General features: G+C 39.9%; 1 protein-coding gene across 23 annotated transcripts in view; it reads left to right on the plus strand.

Moving 5' to 3' along the window:
• The window catches only part of ZBTB20 (zinc finger and BTB domain containing 20), a 643,318-nt gene that overhangs the window by 513,687 nt on the left and 114,955 nt on the right, over nucleotides 1-14,676 (plus strand). For 22 of the 23 annotated variants that reach the window (XM_077341935.1, XM_077341943.1, XM_077341936.1 and 19 more), the window contains one exon: nucleotides 9,297-9,427. The exons of the other annotated variant lie outside the window; for it this stretch is intronic. The gene's annotated coding sequence lies outside the window, so the exon portion shown is untranslated. The remainder of the gene's footprint in view (nucleotides 1-9,296; nucleotides 9,428-14,676) is intronic. 23 annotated transcript variants of the gene reach the window in all.

The raw sequence follows: 14,676 nt of genomic DNA on the forward strand, positions 1-14,676 counted from the left end.
GAAGCTAACAAACTATATTATTCAAATTATGTGAAAGATATGTGATTCCCGTATAACCTTTAGTGTTATATTGAAATCTGCTAATACAGGAAGACAAAACCTAGTGTAAGTATTCTATTAACAATTCTTAAAAACTGTCTCTCATCATTATAAAGCATTTTAGTGGAACTCAAATGTCTATAACCTTTTTCTTCCTCAACCCCTGCCCTAGTCTTCCTAGCAAAGTTGTTTATGGTTTACCTGCAGGAGTTTATAGTTAGGGATCAAGAGTTAGAGCACCAGCATCTGTTCGAATGATGAACTTCTTTCATTACTTCCACTGACTTATACATGTGATCTGAGGAGACCCATAACACTTCCCTATTTTAGTTTGCAACCCTGTGCCTACTTAATTGAGAATAAGTTGCTTGGTTCAGATTTGCTGCTGAGCTATGATTCACAGGATTGGGTTTTATATCATATGCTGTATAAAATAATCTGAAACAGCCTCTTGGCAGTTGCCTATTACCTTTCTGCTTACCGTATCCATTTTGGTTTCTAAAATTATTTTCTATATATTTACCTTTCAAACTTAGGTTGTTAGTACAGTGTTACAAATGACATTGCTTACATTTGAGGAAACCTTCTTTTTTGTGGATCAGATGTAAACATTTCCATGTTACATTTTGTGTGATAATAGCTTGTCTTAATATTCTGTGCCAAAGCATCAGTATGTATGTCAGTTTCTGATTTATATAATGTGTTTGTGTCGCAGATTCTTTCTGAATCTCCTTTCAAAGTACAAAATTCTGAGGTTGGATTGGGGCAAAAATGGGCTTGAATTGCTTCTGAATATGCCCAAGTAAGGATATGTCAACAAAGTAGTCACACTGGGATAACATGGTGGCTACATCTGTGAGCTTTTAAGTCCCTATTTCAAGGCTTGCCTTGAGAGCCACAAACTCACTAAGCCATTTACCAACATCAAACCTCCACCTGTAGCATGGGCATAATAATAGTGCTGGCTATCCAGCAGAGCTGTTGTAAATATAAGTGAAACATTTCAGTGATTTAACTTCGTAATGCAGATACTGAGTGTTTACAATCATTCTGCCAATTAGACACTGCCTGGAATAAGGTGACCAGATTGTCCCACTTTTGGAGGGACATCTGGGGGCACCTGGCAAATTGTACTTATGTTGAACTTAAAAATATATATATTACAATACTATTTTTGCATTCTATGTGTTCTATGAACATTTTTGTTGCTCCATATAGACCAAATTTTTAATCAAGAACCCCCCCCCCCCCCCCGCTTTACCAATGTTAAAATCTGGTCACCTTAGCCTAGAATGCACCTATAGTACCAGTATGGTAGAAAAACCTTGGTCAGGGGCTTCATATCTTCTGTAAATTAGCTGCATGCTTTCTTACAAAATTAACTTTGTACTTAGTCATAACAGATTTTAAAAATCTGTTCACAATCATCCCTTCAAAGTCATCTGAAAACAAATGGAGAAACTCTGGCCACTGAAGGTTTTAAAAATCTGTTTCCCTTCTAGCTTCTCTTCTCCCTCTTCACAATCATCTGAAAACAACTGGAGAAAATCTGACCATTCAAGACACTACTGAAGCTTTTTACACTCTAGCTTCATTTTAAATATTTCATATTTTTTATTTATTTATATTTGTACTTATCAGCCACCCCTGTTGAGCCAGTCATCTTGGGGTGGTTTACAATATATAATAAAACAATATGTTGGTTATTAATACAACATTAATCTAGAAATAAATATTTCAATTACTAGTTTCTTCCTACTTGGAAAACATTTAAAATGAAATTAATATTATAGGAATATAACCACAGTGTACACCTAAAATGCATACTGCATTGCATTCCTTATTAGTTCGTAAACATACTGAAATTCTGATTAGTCATCACTATTAAATAAGTCCAAGTACATTGCTGTTTGAATGCATTTGTTTGGGAGATTTCAGTTTACAAGCAGCTGGGACTGGAAAATTTGCAGACATTTGATTTCCGTGGTCCCTAAGCAATTTGATGATGGTACCTGTTCAGAGCTGGCATATATTAAATTTGATGGTGGATTATCAAAAATTAAGCCTGGCATTTTGGAATTTAAAATATTTTTCTAACCCTCAGACAGGTTTCCATCTCACTGACAGGGCAGTCATTCAAGGATGAAGGGAAGGGGCAAAGCTCAGAGCTCAGAGAGCTGTCATTTGTGAAGAAAATCTGGCCCGTATAATAGATTTAGCCTAAGGAACTGGTCAGAAAGTCATGTACTTACAACAAGTCACTCATCATTTTTAGACTGAAGTTAGGCAGAAATTGCATAATGATTACAGCAACCATGAGCTATACCCTCCAAGGCCCACTAATTTCAGTGGACTCAGAAAGGTGTAACTCTGTGCAGGATTACAATGCAAACCCTACATTGAGAAACCACAGAAACATTCTTCAGGCTTCAAGAAATTCCAGAAGTGGCATGTGAAGAATATGGTGGAGAAGCATAGCTGTGTACATACTCACCCAGTGCCCCACCCTTTCCCACTCCCTCCAGGCCCATCATTGGCCATTTGGGGAGGGGTGGGTGGGTCGACATATCACTTTTAATATATATGTATATAAATTAACTCCCATCCATTTGAGAGCCAGCTTGGTGTAGTGGTTAGGAGTGCGGACTTCTAATCTGGCGAGCCGTGTTTGAATCAGAGATCCCCCACATGCAACCAGATGGGTGACCTTAGGCTTGCCACAGCACTGAGAAAACTGCTCTGACCAAGCAGGAATATCAGGGCTCTCTCAGCCTCACCCACCTCATAGGGTGTCTGTTGTGGGGAGAGGAAAGGGAAGGCGACTGTAAGCCGCTTTGAGCCTCTTTAAGGTAGAGGAAAGTGGCATATAAGAACCAACTCTTCTTCTTCTTCTTCTTCTTCTTCTTCTTCTTCTTCTTCTTCTTCTTCTTCTTCTTCTTCTTCTTCTTCTTCTGGAAAACCCTTCCAGGGCTGTCAAGAAACCCCAGGGTTTATGAAACCCTGGTTGCGAAACTCTGTCTTACACAATGGATCATGATGTTGACTTGCTTCCACTGACAAATAGATCATTAAAGTTATAGCAAAAAGGATATCACTTTAGGGAGTGGGAAAGGTAACCTGCTTTGAAAAGGGCCTACAAACATTGCTGGTTTCATTTCTGTGAAATCTAGGACTTCATCTAGGAATGTATGCTCCATTTTATTTTTAAGAATCAAGCCTAGCAGAGCCTGATTATTATTTAAATGGATGTTTGCCAAGGGGAAAACCAGCTTGTGTAACACGTGTGTCTTTGGTGCAACAGAGTGTTGCTTAAAGGCCACTAACAGGATAACTACTGAGAGAAGAAGCAGATTTTCCTTTAGTATGATAAGCTGCCCTGCTGCTTTCAGATGCCAGAGATTTCTAGTTTAATTTCGTGCTGAAATGGAGTCCTTTTATATAAGAATAATCTTTCATTTGGCATTTGTTCACTTGGTTGTATTCTTGTATTCAAGACTAGTCACAGTAGGCTGTGCAGTTTTGCGATAGTTGTGCCACAGTTACCTGTTTCCTTCTTTTTTAATCCTTGTAAATGTGCTGGCCTTTCTTCCTAAGGCTGTCTTTTCAGTGGTGATGGAGACTACTATGACAACTAATCATCATAATTTTCAGGGACTGCTAGTGAGCCGAAATGTTCTCATTCTTGCATCTTTCTTCAGTAAGGATTAATGTAATAGAGATCAGAGTCAAATAAACATGTGTAATTTTTTACTAAATCAGAATGATTGTTTTTAATTTTTAGTCTGAGGAGTAAATATAAAGAACCATGGCACTGTGTTTTCATGCTGTAGTTGTACGTTTTCATATGATATGTGGCTGCTTTTTATGAAGACCAGGTGTATCCTTCCTAATCAATCCCTTTCTCACATTTCTAAGCATGTCTCAACTTTTTATATATTAATGTGTTTTCATGACTACATGATCTTTTAAGGCCATTGAAAATCCATAGCTGAATCTTATGGTTTCAGTTTTTGTGCAGTAAGGGTGATTTTTCTTGACTGTCTTCCCCCCCCCCCCGGGGTAGTTAAGGATCTTCATTTGACTGTTGTATTTAAGATACATGACATTAAAAAATTGTGCTTACTGCTGTGCTGAATGAAATTGGAATTGTGAGCTGAATTGGGTCCTTCCATTAAGAATTCTCTTGGCATTTCTCAAAGACTTGTTTTATGCTCAAGCGGTCCTTTAAAGTTCCGACCATATTAAAAGCAGAAAAGAAGCTATTCGGTTAATGCAGTCTTTTCATTACCCTAGATAATAAAATTTCTCTGTGACCTGTTAATCTCTGCTATGTATCCCAGAATGCCTGTAGATCTAAAATTGGGGAGAGGGGGAGGAGAAAGTTGCTAAAGTGTTTGCATGTGAAGAGTTTTATTGGTTTCATATATGGCTATATAAAATTGTATTTTTCTGAGTTTTGAGTCCTTAGCATAACTGTAATATTGCAGAAATTGCACAAAAATTCCTAATGCCTCAATATACTAAAAATAAGCAAAATAGGGCAGATCTGCCATAGGTTTCCTTATGATTCAGTTGTTCAAACTTGCTTTCTATTTCGTACCTTTAAAAAAGATTTATTCATATCCCCCTCTTAGAAGCAAGCTTACACATTACATTTGACTATTTGAAGAGAGCCAGTTTTATGTAGTGGTTGGGAGTGCGGACTTCTAATCTGGCAAGCCGGGTTTGATTCCGGGCTCCCCCATATGCAGCCAGCTGAGTGACTTTGGGCTCGCCACGGTACTGATAATGCTGTTCTGACTGAGTAGTAATATCAGGGCTCTCTCAGCCTCACCTACCTCACAGGGTGCCTGTTGTGGGGAGAGGAAAGGGAACGGGAATGTAAGCCGCTTTGAGACTCCTTCAGATAGAGAAAAGCGGCATATAAGAACCAATTCTTCTTCATAATACAACAAATCCCAGATCAGGTTTGAGGGACTGTCATTTTGAACGGAGAAGTGGAAAGAGTATAGGGAATTTAACTCGTTCCTTACAAGCTACTAGCCTTCTCAAAATCCTCCTTCCAAACATCTTTCCCCCTCCATTTAAATATCTGCAGAAGTGTTGGCATTTGCTTACATGTAGTAGTTTGCTTTGCAACTTGTTATCTAATACAGTGGTCCCCAACCTTTTTATCACCGGGGACCACTCAACGCCGGGGACCACTCACCGGGGACCACTCAACGCCTTTTACGGAGGCCCGTGGGGGGGTAGTTTACTCCTCTACTCTCAACCACTGCCCTAACACTCTCTGATTGCTATGGTAATGTTTAAACATCCCTTCAAAATAAGATACAGACACGCCACAACAATGAAGTGTGTTGTAAAGGGCTGGGGGGGATGAAGTAAAGAGCCGGGGGGGGGGGGAGAAGGCATCCTTCGGGGCCCACCTCCAATTAGTCGAAAGACCACATGTGGTCCGTGGCCCACAGGTTGGGGATCGCTAATCTAATACACTCATCACTTGTCTTCACTTTACACTGTAGCATCAAATTTTGCTTAATATCAGAATACTATGAAACTTGCTTAGAAAACTGTGGGCTATGTAGCAGTTTCAGGTGGACACGTCAGCAATCCAGAGGAAGGTTTCAGTTAGGATGCCAGTCTTTTCTGTTTTTATCTGTCACTTGGGTAAAGAAGTAGACAGAATTTGTAGGTGTGACACAGAGCTGGGAGGGACAGCCAACATCCTAGAAGATCATTTTGAAATTTATTTCTAACAGAAAACTAGATTGAAACAAACAAAATGAAACTCAGTAGAGAAAAAAACACAAAGTTATGCTTTTGGAGAGGGTGTGGAAACCATAAACAGGAGCTTGGGAGCTGTTTTAGGATGGATGAAATTTAATCCTGACAAGATGGAAATGCTACTGGTGAGTGAGTGGAAGCTCTGACCTGGACTTAAGATGACTCCTATTTTGCATGTGGTTGCATTCCCTATGAAGGAACGGGTCCATTATTTGGGGTTGTTTTTGGACCTACTGCTGAATAAGTAGATAACCACTGTGACCAGGACTATATTTTAAGAGCTTCAGTCAGTTAGCCAGCTGCAGGATTTCCTAGGCAGAAAAGGCCATTGCAGAGCAGGGCCGGGTTACATCTTTGTTAGATTACTGCAATGCACTCTTACCTAGGGCTACACTTGTGAAGTGATCAGAAACTTCAACTGGTACAAAATGCTCTAGCTGTGATGTTGACTGGAATGGGCTGTTGGGACCATATCACTCCCAGAAAGCATGCAAATGCGCAGTTCACTATAATGCATTTGCAAGCAGGAGGTGGCGCACTTTTTACGCCTCCGTGCAGAAATGGTCTGTTTTATGGAGATGAAGATTTTAATCTTTTCACCTTGCTTCATTTTTCCAAACTGAATAATTTTAACTCCCTGTGAGATATCTGTATGTTTCCCTGTGGGCCAAGTAGCAGAATAGGTGGCAGATTGCTGCTGGGAAAATCTTGTTGGCAAGATTAACCCTTTCCGCATGCACTCACATTTATATGAAATGGATCTTGCTCCCTCAGCTGCTGTTTGGATTTAAAAAATGGTTTCCTGACAGTGCTTCTGGTTTGGCCCACAAGATTTAATGTTGGAAGAGTTGAATCTTGGGGCATTCACAGAGGTGATGGGAAAGCAATTTGATTACTTCAAGATACTTGTGTAATTAACTAATATTTAGCTCTATAGCATCTTACACCAACCAGAAAATTAACTATTAGGCTTTACGTCTTCATCATCATCATATGATACAGTAATGCTCATGAGTGTGGCCAGTAATGCTGATGAGTGTGGTAGAAGTTTCTTACTGGGGATAAAAAGACTTGAGAGATCTCCATTCCTACTAATGCCTGACAAAGGGAGCTATAACCTCTTATACTCTTAACATCTTAGATCATAGCATAGTAGAGTTTGAAGGTACCTCATCGAGTCCAAGCCCTAGCAGGAAATTTACAGCTACCTGCCCAACCACAGTGACCACAATTCCATGCCCAGATGGTCCCCCTCCAAAAAAAAAAGAATCCTGAAGGAAATTCACCTCCTGACCCTGAAACGTACTATTTGTCTAAATTCACAGAATCGGCATTTAGCCTTTGCTTAAAAGCTTCCAAGGAAGGAAAACCTACCACTTTCCAAGGAAGACTGTCCCACTGAGGAATCACTTTGTCAGGAACTTCTTCTGGATGTTAAGCTGAAAATTCTGTTGAATTAATTTAATCACATTGATCCAGAGCAGAGTAAAGTAGTACCATCATCTCACGTGACCTGGACACTATATTTCTTTTGATACAGCCCAAAATCCTATTTGCCTTATTAGTCATTGAGTCACACTGCTGACTCATGTTCAGTATATGGTCTGTTAAGACTCCTAGATCCTTTTTGCACATACTACTGCCAAGACAGATCTTCCCCATCTTATTATGCATTTAATTTTTCTTGCCTAAATGCAGAACTAAATTCATCACTTTTGAAGTTCATTTTATTCCTTTTATCCCAGTTTTCTAGCCTGTCAAAATCACGCTGTATCCTGATTTTCTCTTCTGTTGTGTTTGCTACCCCTCCCAGTTTAGTATCTTCTTCAAATTTAATAAGCACCCCTTGTATTCTTTCATCCAAATAATTTATGAATACGTTGAACAACACAGGGCCCACAACAGATCTCTGAGGCACTCTACTTGCCACTTCTGGTGAACCATTATCAAGCACCCTTTGGGTATGATCTGTCAACCAGTTATTAACCCACGTTGTTGGTCACAAAGGTACTACTGGACTAGAATCTAATTTAGTTTTGTTCTTGCAGGAAGAGACTGTAGCTCAGTGTTAGAGCATTTGTTTGGTATACAGAAAGTCCCAGGTTCTACCTGAGGTATCCCTGATTAAAAGGATCTGGTGATATAGGTAATATGAAATCTTCCCTGATACCTTAGCAAGACACTGCCAGTCTGAGTAGACTTGATGGACCAGTGGTCTGATTCAGTATAAGGCAGCTTCATATGGACCATTTACACACTGGGAACTTCACTTCCCCAGCTCCCATGCACGAGCACAAATCAGGGGTGGATGAGGTGCACCAGGCCAAATGCTCCCCCATGTGAGTGCAGGAAGAGGTGAGGCAACCTACCACAACTAAAACTCCAGCCTGTAGCCCAGCATGAAACCTCCAGTGCGTAAACGGTCATGTATTCAGAACACCTGTCTTTTTCTTCAAATTTAGAAACAATCTAGTTTCCTAAGCAAATGCCTGGATGCAAGTGGGTCTGGGTGTGGGCTAACAAATTTTAGCCTAATTCAACAAAGCAGAAGCATTGATGATAGGCTAACTTACATTTGCAGATTCCATGGTTTAACTACTTCTTGAAAGGCCTGAATTTCTCAGAAACATCATTTGTGTCCTTGGGCTATATCTTGACTCTCCATTGTTGCCTGGTTTTCAATTGGCACAGGAGGCAGGCGTGCTTTTTTGACTGGTGAACATGCAGTTGTTTTTCCTCAGATATAATTTTGGCCACAGTCAGCTATAGCTTAGAAACCTCCCGTATGAATTACTTCATGCAGCATACTGTTCTATTGTCATCACTGTATTGTTACTGTTTACATCTGTTAAGTTATCTGTTCTGTTCGCTAATTTCTATGTAAACCGCCCTAAGCCTCAGGGGAGGGTGGTCTATAAATATATAATTAATAAACAAATAAATAAATAGAACTGTTGTGGGTTTGCCCTAGAGATAACTTAGAAATGACACTGCAGAATGTTGTGGCCTATCTGGGATGAGCATTTTGCTCCTCTGCTAGTTCACCTGTGCTGCTTGCCTGCTTCCAGGCCCAGTTGATAATGTTCATGATGACCCCATCTCTAGCTTTTCATACTCTTTGGTTTGCCTTCAAGACCGCTTCTACAAATTTTACAAAGGCAAGGACCACAAAAACACAGAACCAAGCTTTCTCTTTATTGGTTCTCACAATGTTCTCCTGGTGAGGCATTTGAGGCACTTTTGATTTTTCACCACTAGTTGAAAATCTGACTTTTTCAGAAACTTAACACTCAGACTGACTTGTTTTGTTTGACCGCATTGTTTTTAACCTATGGAATTTTTAGCTGGGTGTTTTGTTACCGTTTGCTAGGATTTCATTGTGTCCAGCTTGTTTGTTGCTGTAAGTTGCTTTATCAGGTGGCAGAAGGTGATATATTACATTAAATAAATCCATGCATTGTGTTTTCCAGCCAAGCAAGCATCTCTACTTTGCTGAAAGTCCATGCTTGACCAAATCTCTGTAAGATCCAACGAGCAGACTTCACAAATCCCACTTCTTGAGCTGTAATTCTAATCACAAACTCTTGCTGCTTCTTCAAATGTAAGTTAGTTCCTTATGCTGTCCCCACCCTGTTTGCATAAGAAAAAATTGTACCCTTTTTGCATTGCTTTATTAAAGCACATACATCGTTAAACATAGATTAGCTGATATTCCATTAATTCCTATGTTTGATGCATTCCTTTTCTTTATAATTTTTCCAGCAAGATATGGTTGGTTATTACTCCTGATAGAATGACAGAGTAATTTTCCACACACTGAAGGTTTTGCCATTTGTTTCCAACTAAACCTTAAGATCATTGAGGCCAGTTTCAAAGGGAAAAAAAGTAATTTAAAGAAAGCGAATTTAGTAATACACTTGAGAGAAAATAAAGGAACTTGTTAATTTGAATACTTCGGAGTATGTTCTCACATGTGAAAATGCTATATGGAAGCACTTCCGTGTAAGAAGTATCAGGTGGTCTATGTGTAAAATTGCATTATTCTACTATCACATTAATGCATGTACATAAAGCCAGAACAGAGCTTGTGATTTTTTTTTACATATAATGATCAAAAGCAGGGATGTTATTTCTTTTCTCATAAAGGGAGCTACTTCTCTACTTTGGAATAAGTGAAACTATATATTGAGTGAGATGGTGGGCTATGGGAATTGTGCTGTTGCTTCATATAAACTGATACCTAACTTGGATTAAGAGAGAAAAACATAATGCTACATGTAGCAGTTGAGATGGGTAGCCATGTTGATATGAAGCAGCAGAACAGAGTTTGAGTCCAGTGACACATTTAAGACGAATAAAGTTGATTGTGTGCATATATGTATACTGAGCACATCATCATTGACTGTTGGAAGAAAATAGCCCAGTCTTTTAAATAAAGGCTTAATTTATCAGATGATGGTATTTACTTCCAAGTAATAAAAAATACCCCCAAAGTACCTCATCAATATTTTGAGGATATTAATTCAGTTGGATATTTTTCCTTAATTTTTCCAGATATCAAAAATGACTGGCTATCCAACAGTCCTGAAAATATTTGTAGGAGGTACTTTTGGGTTATTTATTCTTTTTGAATTAGCCTCATATACACCCCTGTCAGCTCAGCCTACATGTAACTGCTGAAATGGGATACATGCTGACTGTTGGGCAGTTTTCGTTCATATCCAAGTTCTGTTGTAAACTGGTGATACTTCTATTTGGAATGTGTTGTTTTATATAACAAAGCTTGGAATTAACACCAAAAATGAGATAATTATTTGATTTAAATTCTCTTAAAAGTAGTGCAGATAATTTTTTTAAGTAAGTTCAGTTAGCAATGAAAGTTTACTGATTTGTTTAAGGGATGTAGTAGGGATGAGGTATGCAGAAAGCCATAGCAATTGTAATACAAGGAAAACTGACTTTTACCTTGTAGAAAGTGAAGGAAGTAGTCCTGAATCATTGCTGAAGAGTTTTTATATACAAAACAGTTAGTAAAAGAGAACTTGTGCCCTTTGAGGCAGTTGTCTTGTCTTTCCTCTTCACATGTTTGCACTTCATGCTATTACTAATAATTTAATAAAGATTAGAGTATATGAGAATAACAGCAGTGCCTTGGGACCAGAACATTTTTATAGATATCTGTACAAATGAACTTTGCTGCTACTAGTATTTCTGGATGTTGGCTGAATCATCCTGATGGCATTCAACAGGAACCAGCTGCTGACAATATTAAAATGCAAGCATTTATTCCTCTAGAGAGACAGTAACATCTGCAAAGTTTTCCTGTCTTGATAATCCCACAGAGCATTCTCTACTAGTTTTAACTTCTATTCTCATTCTCTTTATACATTCTCTTTGGAATCTCCCCCCCCCCCTTAGGATCTGCATAGGGGACGCATACACTTGTGTACATATCTATCCCTGAAAATATGTTCTAGAAGGAATTGTATATTCAAGTCTGTGAGGTAGTTTAGTTGTATAAACTTTTCCCTATTCCTTATTTTTCCATATACCAACTCTTCTTCTTCTTTTTCTTTTCTCCTGTAAAGGACTTTTAAGTGTTACTTATGCATTTAGCAGGCAATGTAGGCAGATTTGATACTATGACTCCAATCTAGCTAAGGCTTATTTATTTATGTCTTTCGTTAGCTAAGAATGTTGGGTGTTTGCCATGCAGATACTAGGGCTAATGGACAAATTGGGCCAAACAGGTCTGGATGGCAAACTCCCAAGGACTCTTAAAGAACTCACATGCAAAGTTGTTTATCTTCTAACCAGTGTATACCTTGTTGCTAACATTGCCCTCCCTACCAGAGGACTGGAAAGTTGAACTGCGACAATTTGTTCGGTTTTTAAAGCCTAGCTTCTCTTCTGAGAAAATCAGTAGAAACTCTTATTACCCAAAGAAGTCACGGCCTACAATCCGAAACTCTTATTATAGAAAGCTACATGAAGCACAGAGAGGAACACAGATGGCTTCTGCAAAGAGAAGTCCTGCCTCTCCAGCCTTTGGACATCTTTGAGAAGATTAATAAGCATATGGATGAGATATGGTAGGCATTATAGCTTTGGATTTGTGAGAAAAAACTTTTCTCAGACTCATTCTGCATATATTGGATAATGCACTTCAGGCCGATTCTGTGTTCCCGTTTGGTGTTGTGGGGACCAATGAGGCCTGTCCCTTGGAAGGCCAGTCTGGAAGGCCCGTCTAGAGCCTGGCTCCTCCCCACCCTATGGAGGCATGCAGGGCAAAAATGCCCTGGACAGCTTTGCAACGCTTCCTGGTGCCACGGGGTGGACCAGGGCTTTTTTCTTTATTTGCAGGAAGATGGGGTTGTATGGAATGCAGTGCCACCTTCCAGCAAAATATAAAAAAATCTGCGGCAGAACCTTCCTACCACCACTGTGTTTCCTAGAGGACACACATTCCAGTGCTGGTGAAGATCCGACATTGAAAAGTGTCCCCCATGAGGACACAGCATGCTGCGGAACATGCAGCAATGCATCATTGTGGCATTGGCCTCAATGTGCTTTTGCAGCTGCATTTTCCTATGTAAAACAGGAAAATCTACTTCTAAAGTGCATTATCCAAGGTGTGTGAAATGAAGGTGTGTGAAATGAAGGCATTATCCAAGGTATGTCTCTTACTGAAGATTCTTGAGAAAATGTAGCAATAACAGGATAATTGTAATGGGACAACAGACCCATTACAGATTAAAAGTTGGTTAAATAACTAGAAGCCGAACACGAAATAAAGAATTAGTTCTCACAAGGACCTTTTATGTGCCGTTGTGGCGGGGCACGATGCCCCACCGTTCACCATGTACGCGCGGGGCCTGCTGAGCTGCCCCAGCGTAGCGTAGAGTAGCGTAGCGCGCGCTTTACGCCGGGGCCAGGAGGGCCGGATTGTTGCCAGCGAGGTAAGCTGAAGCGGCGGTGGGGGGAGGTGGGGAGGGGCCGGGGTGAGTGGGGGGGCAGCCACCTCCACTTGCCCTTGCCAACTCCGCAGCTCCACAGAGCCCACAGGGGCGTGCGGTGTCCCTACAGGGACACCGCAGGTCAGGGCTGAGTGGGCCAAAATATCTGGCGCTGGCAATTATGCACAGCACCGGCCTGCCTCAACCCCTGCCGGCCCCTGGCATACCCAGGAAGCTGCAGAAGTTCCGTGTTTGCTTAATGTGGGCCTTCCGTAGCCCTGGGCCGGGACACGCCCGCACTGGTGGCGGCGGCAGTGAGCGTTAACGGGGATTTCCCCCGAAGCGCTGCCACCGCCAGCATGGGCATTATGACCCATGCATAATGGGCCAATGGAGGCAAGTAAGCAGTAGGATCCTACAAAGATCATTATTGGGATTGATGCTATTTAGTTTGTCCATAAATGATGTAGAAGTAGGGATGAGCAGTGTAATTACCATATTTACAGATTATCATTATTCAGGCTGGTGAAAATACATTAAGATGCAGGACTAAGTAATCTTGATTTGTAGTAGAGAGATCAATAAAAATGTTGACTTGACTATATGTGAAAAGCAAAAAATCCATGCCAGGGATTATTATAAAAAGGAATGAAAAGTAAAACAACCAATATTATAGTGCCCTTGTATGGTAGAATCTAGTGTGTTGTCATATATTTGGAATAATGTTCTGTTCAGGGTATCTCCAAAACTACTGCAAAGTGCAGAAGAGGACAAGCAAGCTGATTGAAGGACTGGAACTTGTCTTTTACAGAAAGATAAAAAGTAGTTTAAACATGGTTGACAGGCACGTGATAGAAACTTAAAAATTATGTATAGGGTAGATAAAAGTAGATAAAGAAAAGTTTATACTAAATCTCAGGGGACCAATTAATTTGATGGGTAATAGATTCAGGGCAATAGTTTCAGGGCAGACAAAATAAAGTACTACTTTACTCAATGAGTAACTGGTATCCTTTTTTAAAAGTGGAGACTATAAAGGGAGAAGATATATGTTTCCCATAAGTCTTCAATGTGAGGACAGGCAAAGATAGCTCTGCACTTCCAGGGGCACTGCACTTCCAAGGGCACTACCCAGTTGTCTTTTTGATGCAAGGCATTCCAAGGACTCTCATATAAATGATGCTGAAATCTCACTAGCCAAATTTTGCACACGTTTTGATAGAATGGTACTAAATGGCTCATTTCCCCATGATTACCCTGGGGAATTTACATTTGCTTCGGGGAGAGGTAGCAGTGTGATTGACTATATATTGTTTCCCCCTGCTTTAAGAAACCAAATTGAGGTATTCTGTATTGGAGACCACACTGATAGCAATCACATTCCACTGATGTTGATCATCAAGGCTGCCTCTCCCCTAAGGGTGCCCCCACCAATTATGGGCTCTGAAGAAGTCCAAATGACCCTATCTAAGATCCCATGGTCACAAAACGCTGCTGAAAATATTAAATATTTACTTAATTCCAACACTCTTTTAGCATTTAATTCCCCATTGAACATTAATGATAATTCTTCTGAGGTTATAAAATCTTACAATAATATAATTACTTGCATTCATCAGTTATTTAGCTCCCAATGTAACATACAGAAAACAACCCAAAGTAGAAACTCAAATTCTTGGTTTGATCGTAAATGTTGTAAATTAAAATCTCAAATCCGCACTATTTATCATGATTATAGAGAATCCAGTGCTGTTTATGCCTGCAGAATATTTACATTTGAAGAATCAATTATATTAACTAACAAAGAGAAAGAAAAGTGGTTACTTTAACAAACAATGGGAACAACTTGTGCAGGCTACAATTACCAACAACACAAGACAATTTTGGATTCTAG

This window comes from Paroedura picta, chromosome 6, assembly GCF_049243985.1.
Source record: "Paroedura picta isolate Pp20150507F chromosome 6, Ppicta_v3.0, whole genome shotgun sequence".
Taxonomy (NCBI): Eukaryota; Metazoa; Chordata; class Lepidosauria; order Squamata; family Gekkonidae; genus Paroedura; species Paroedura picta.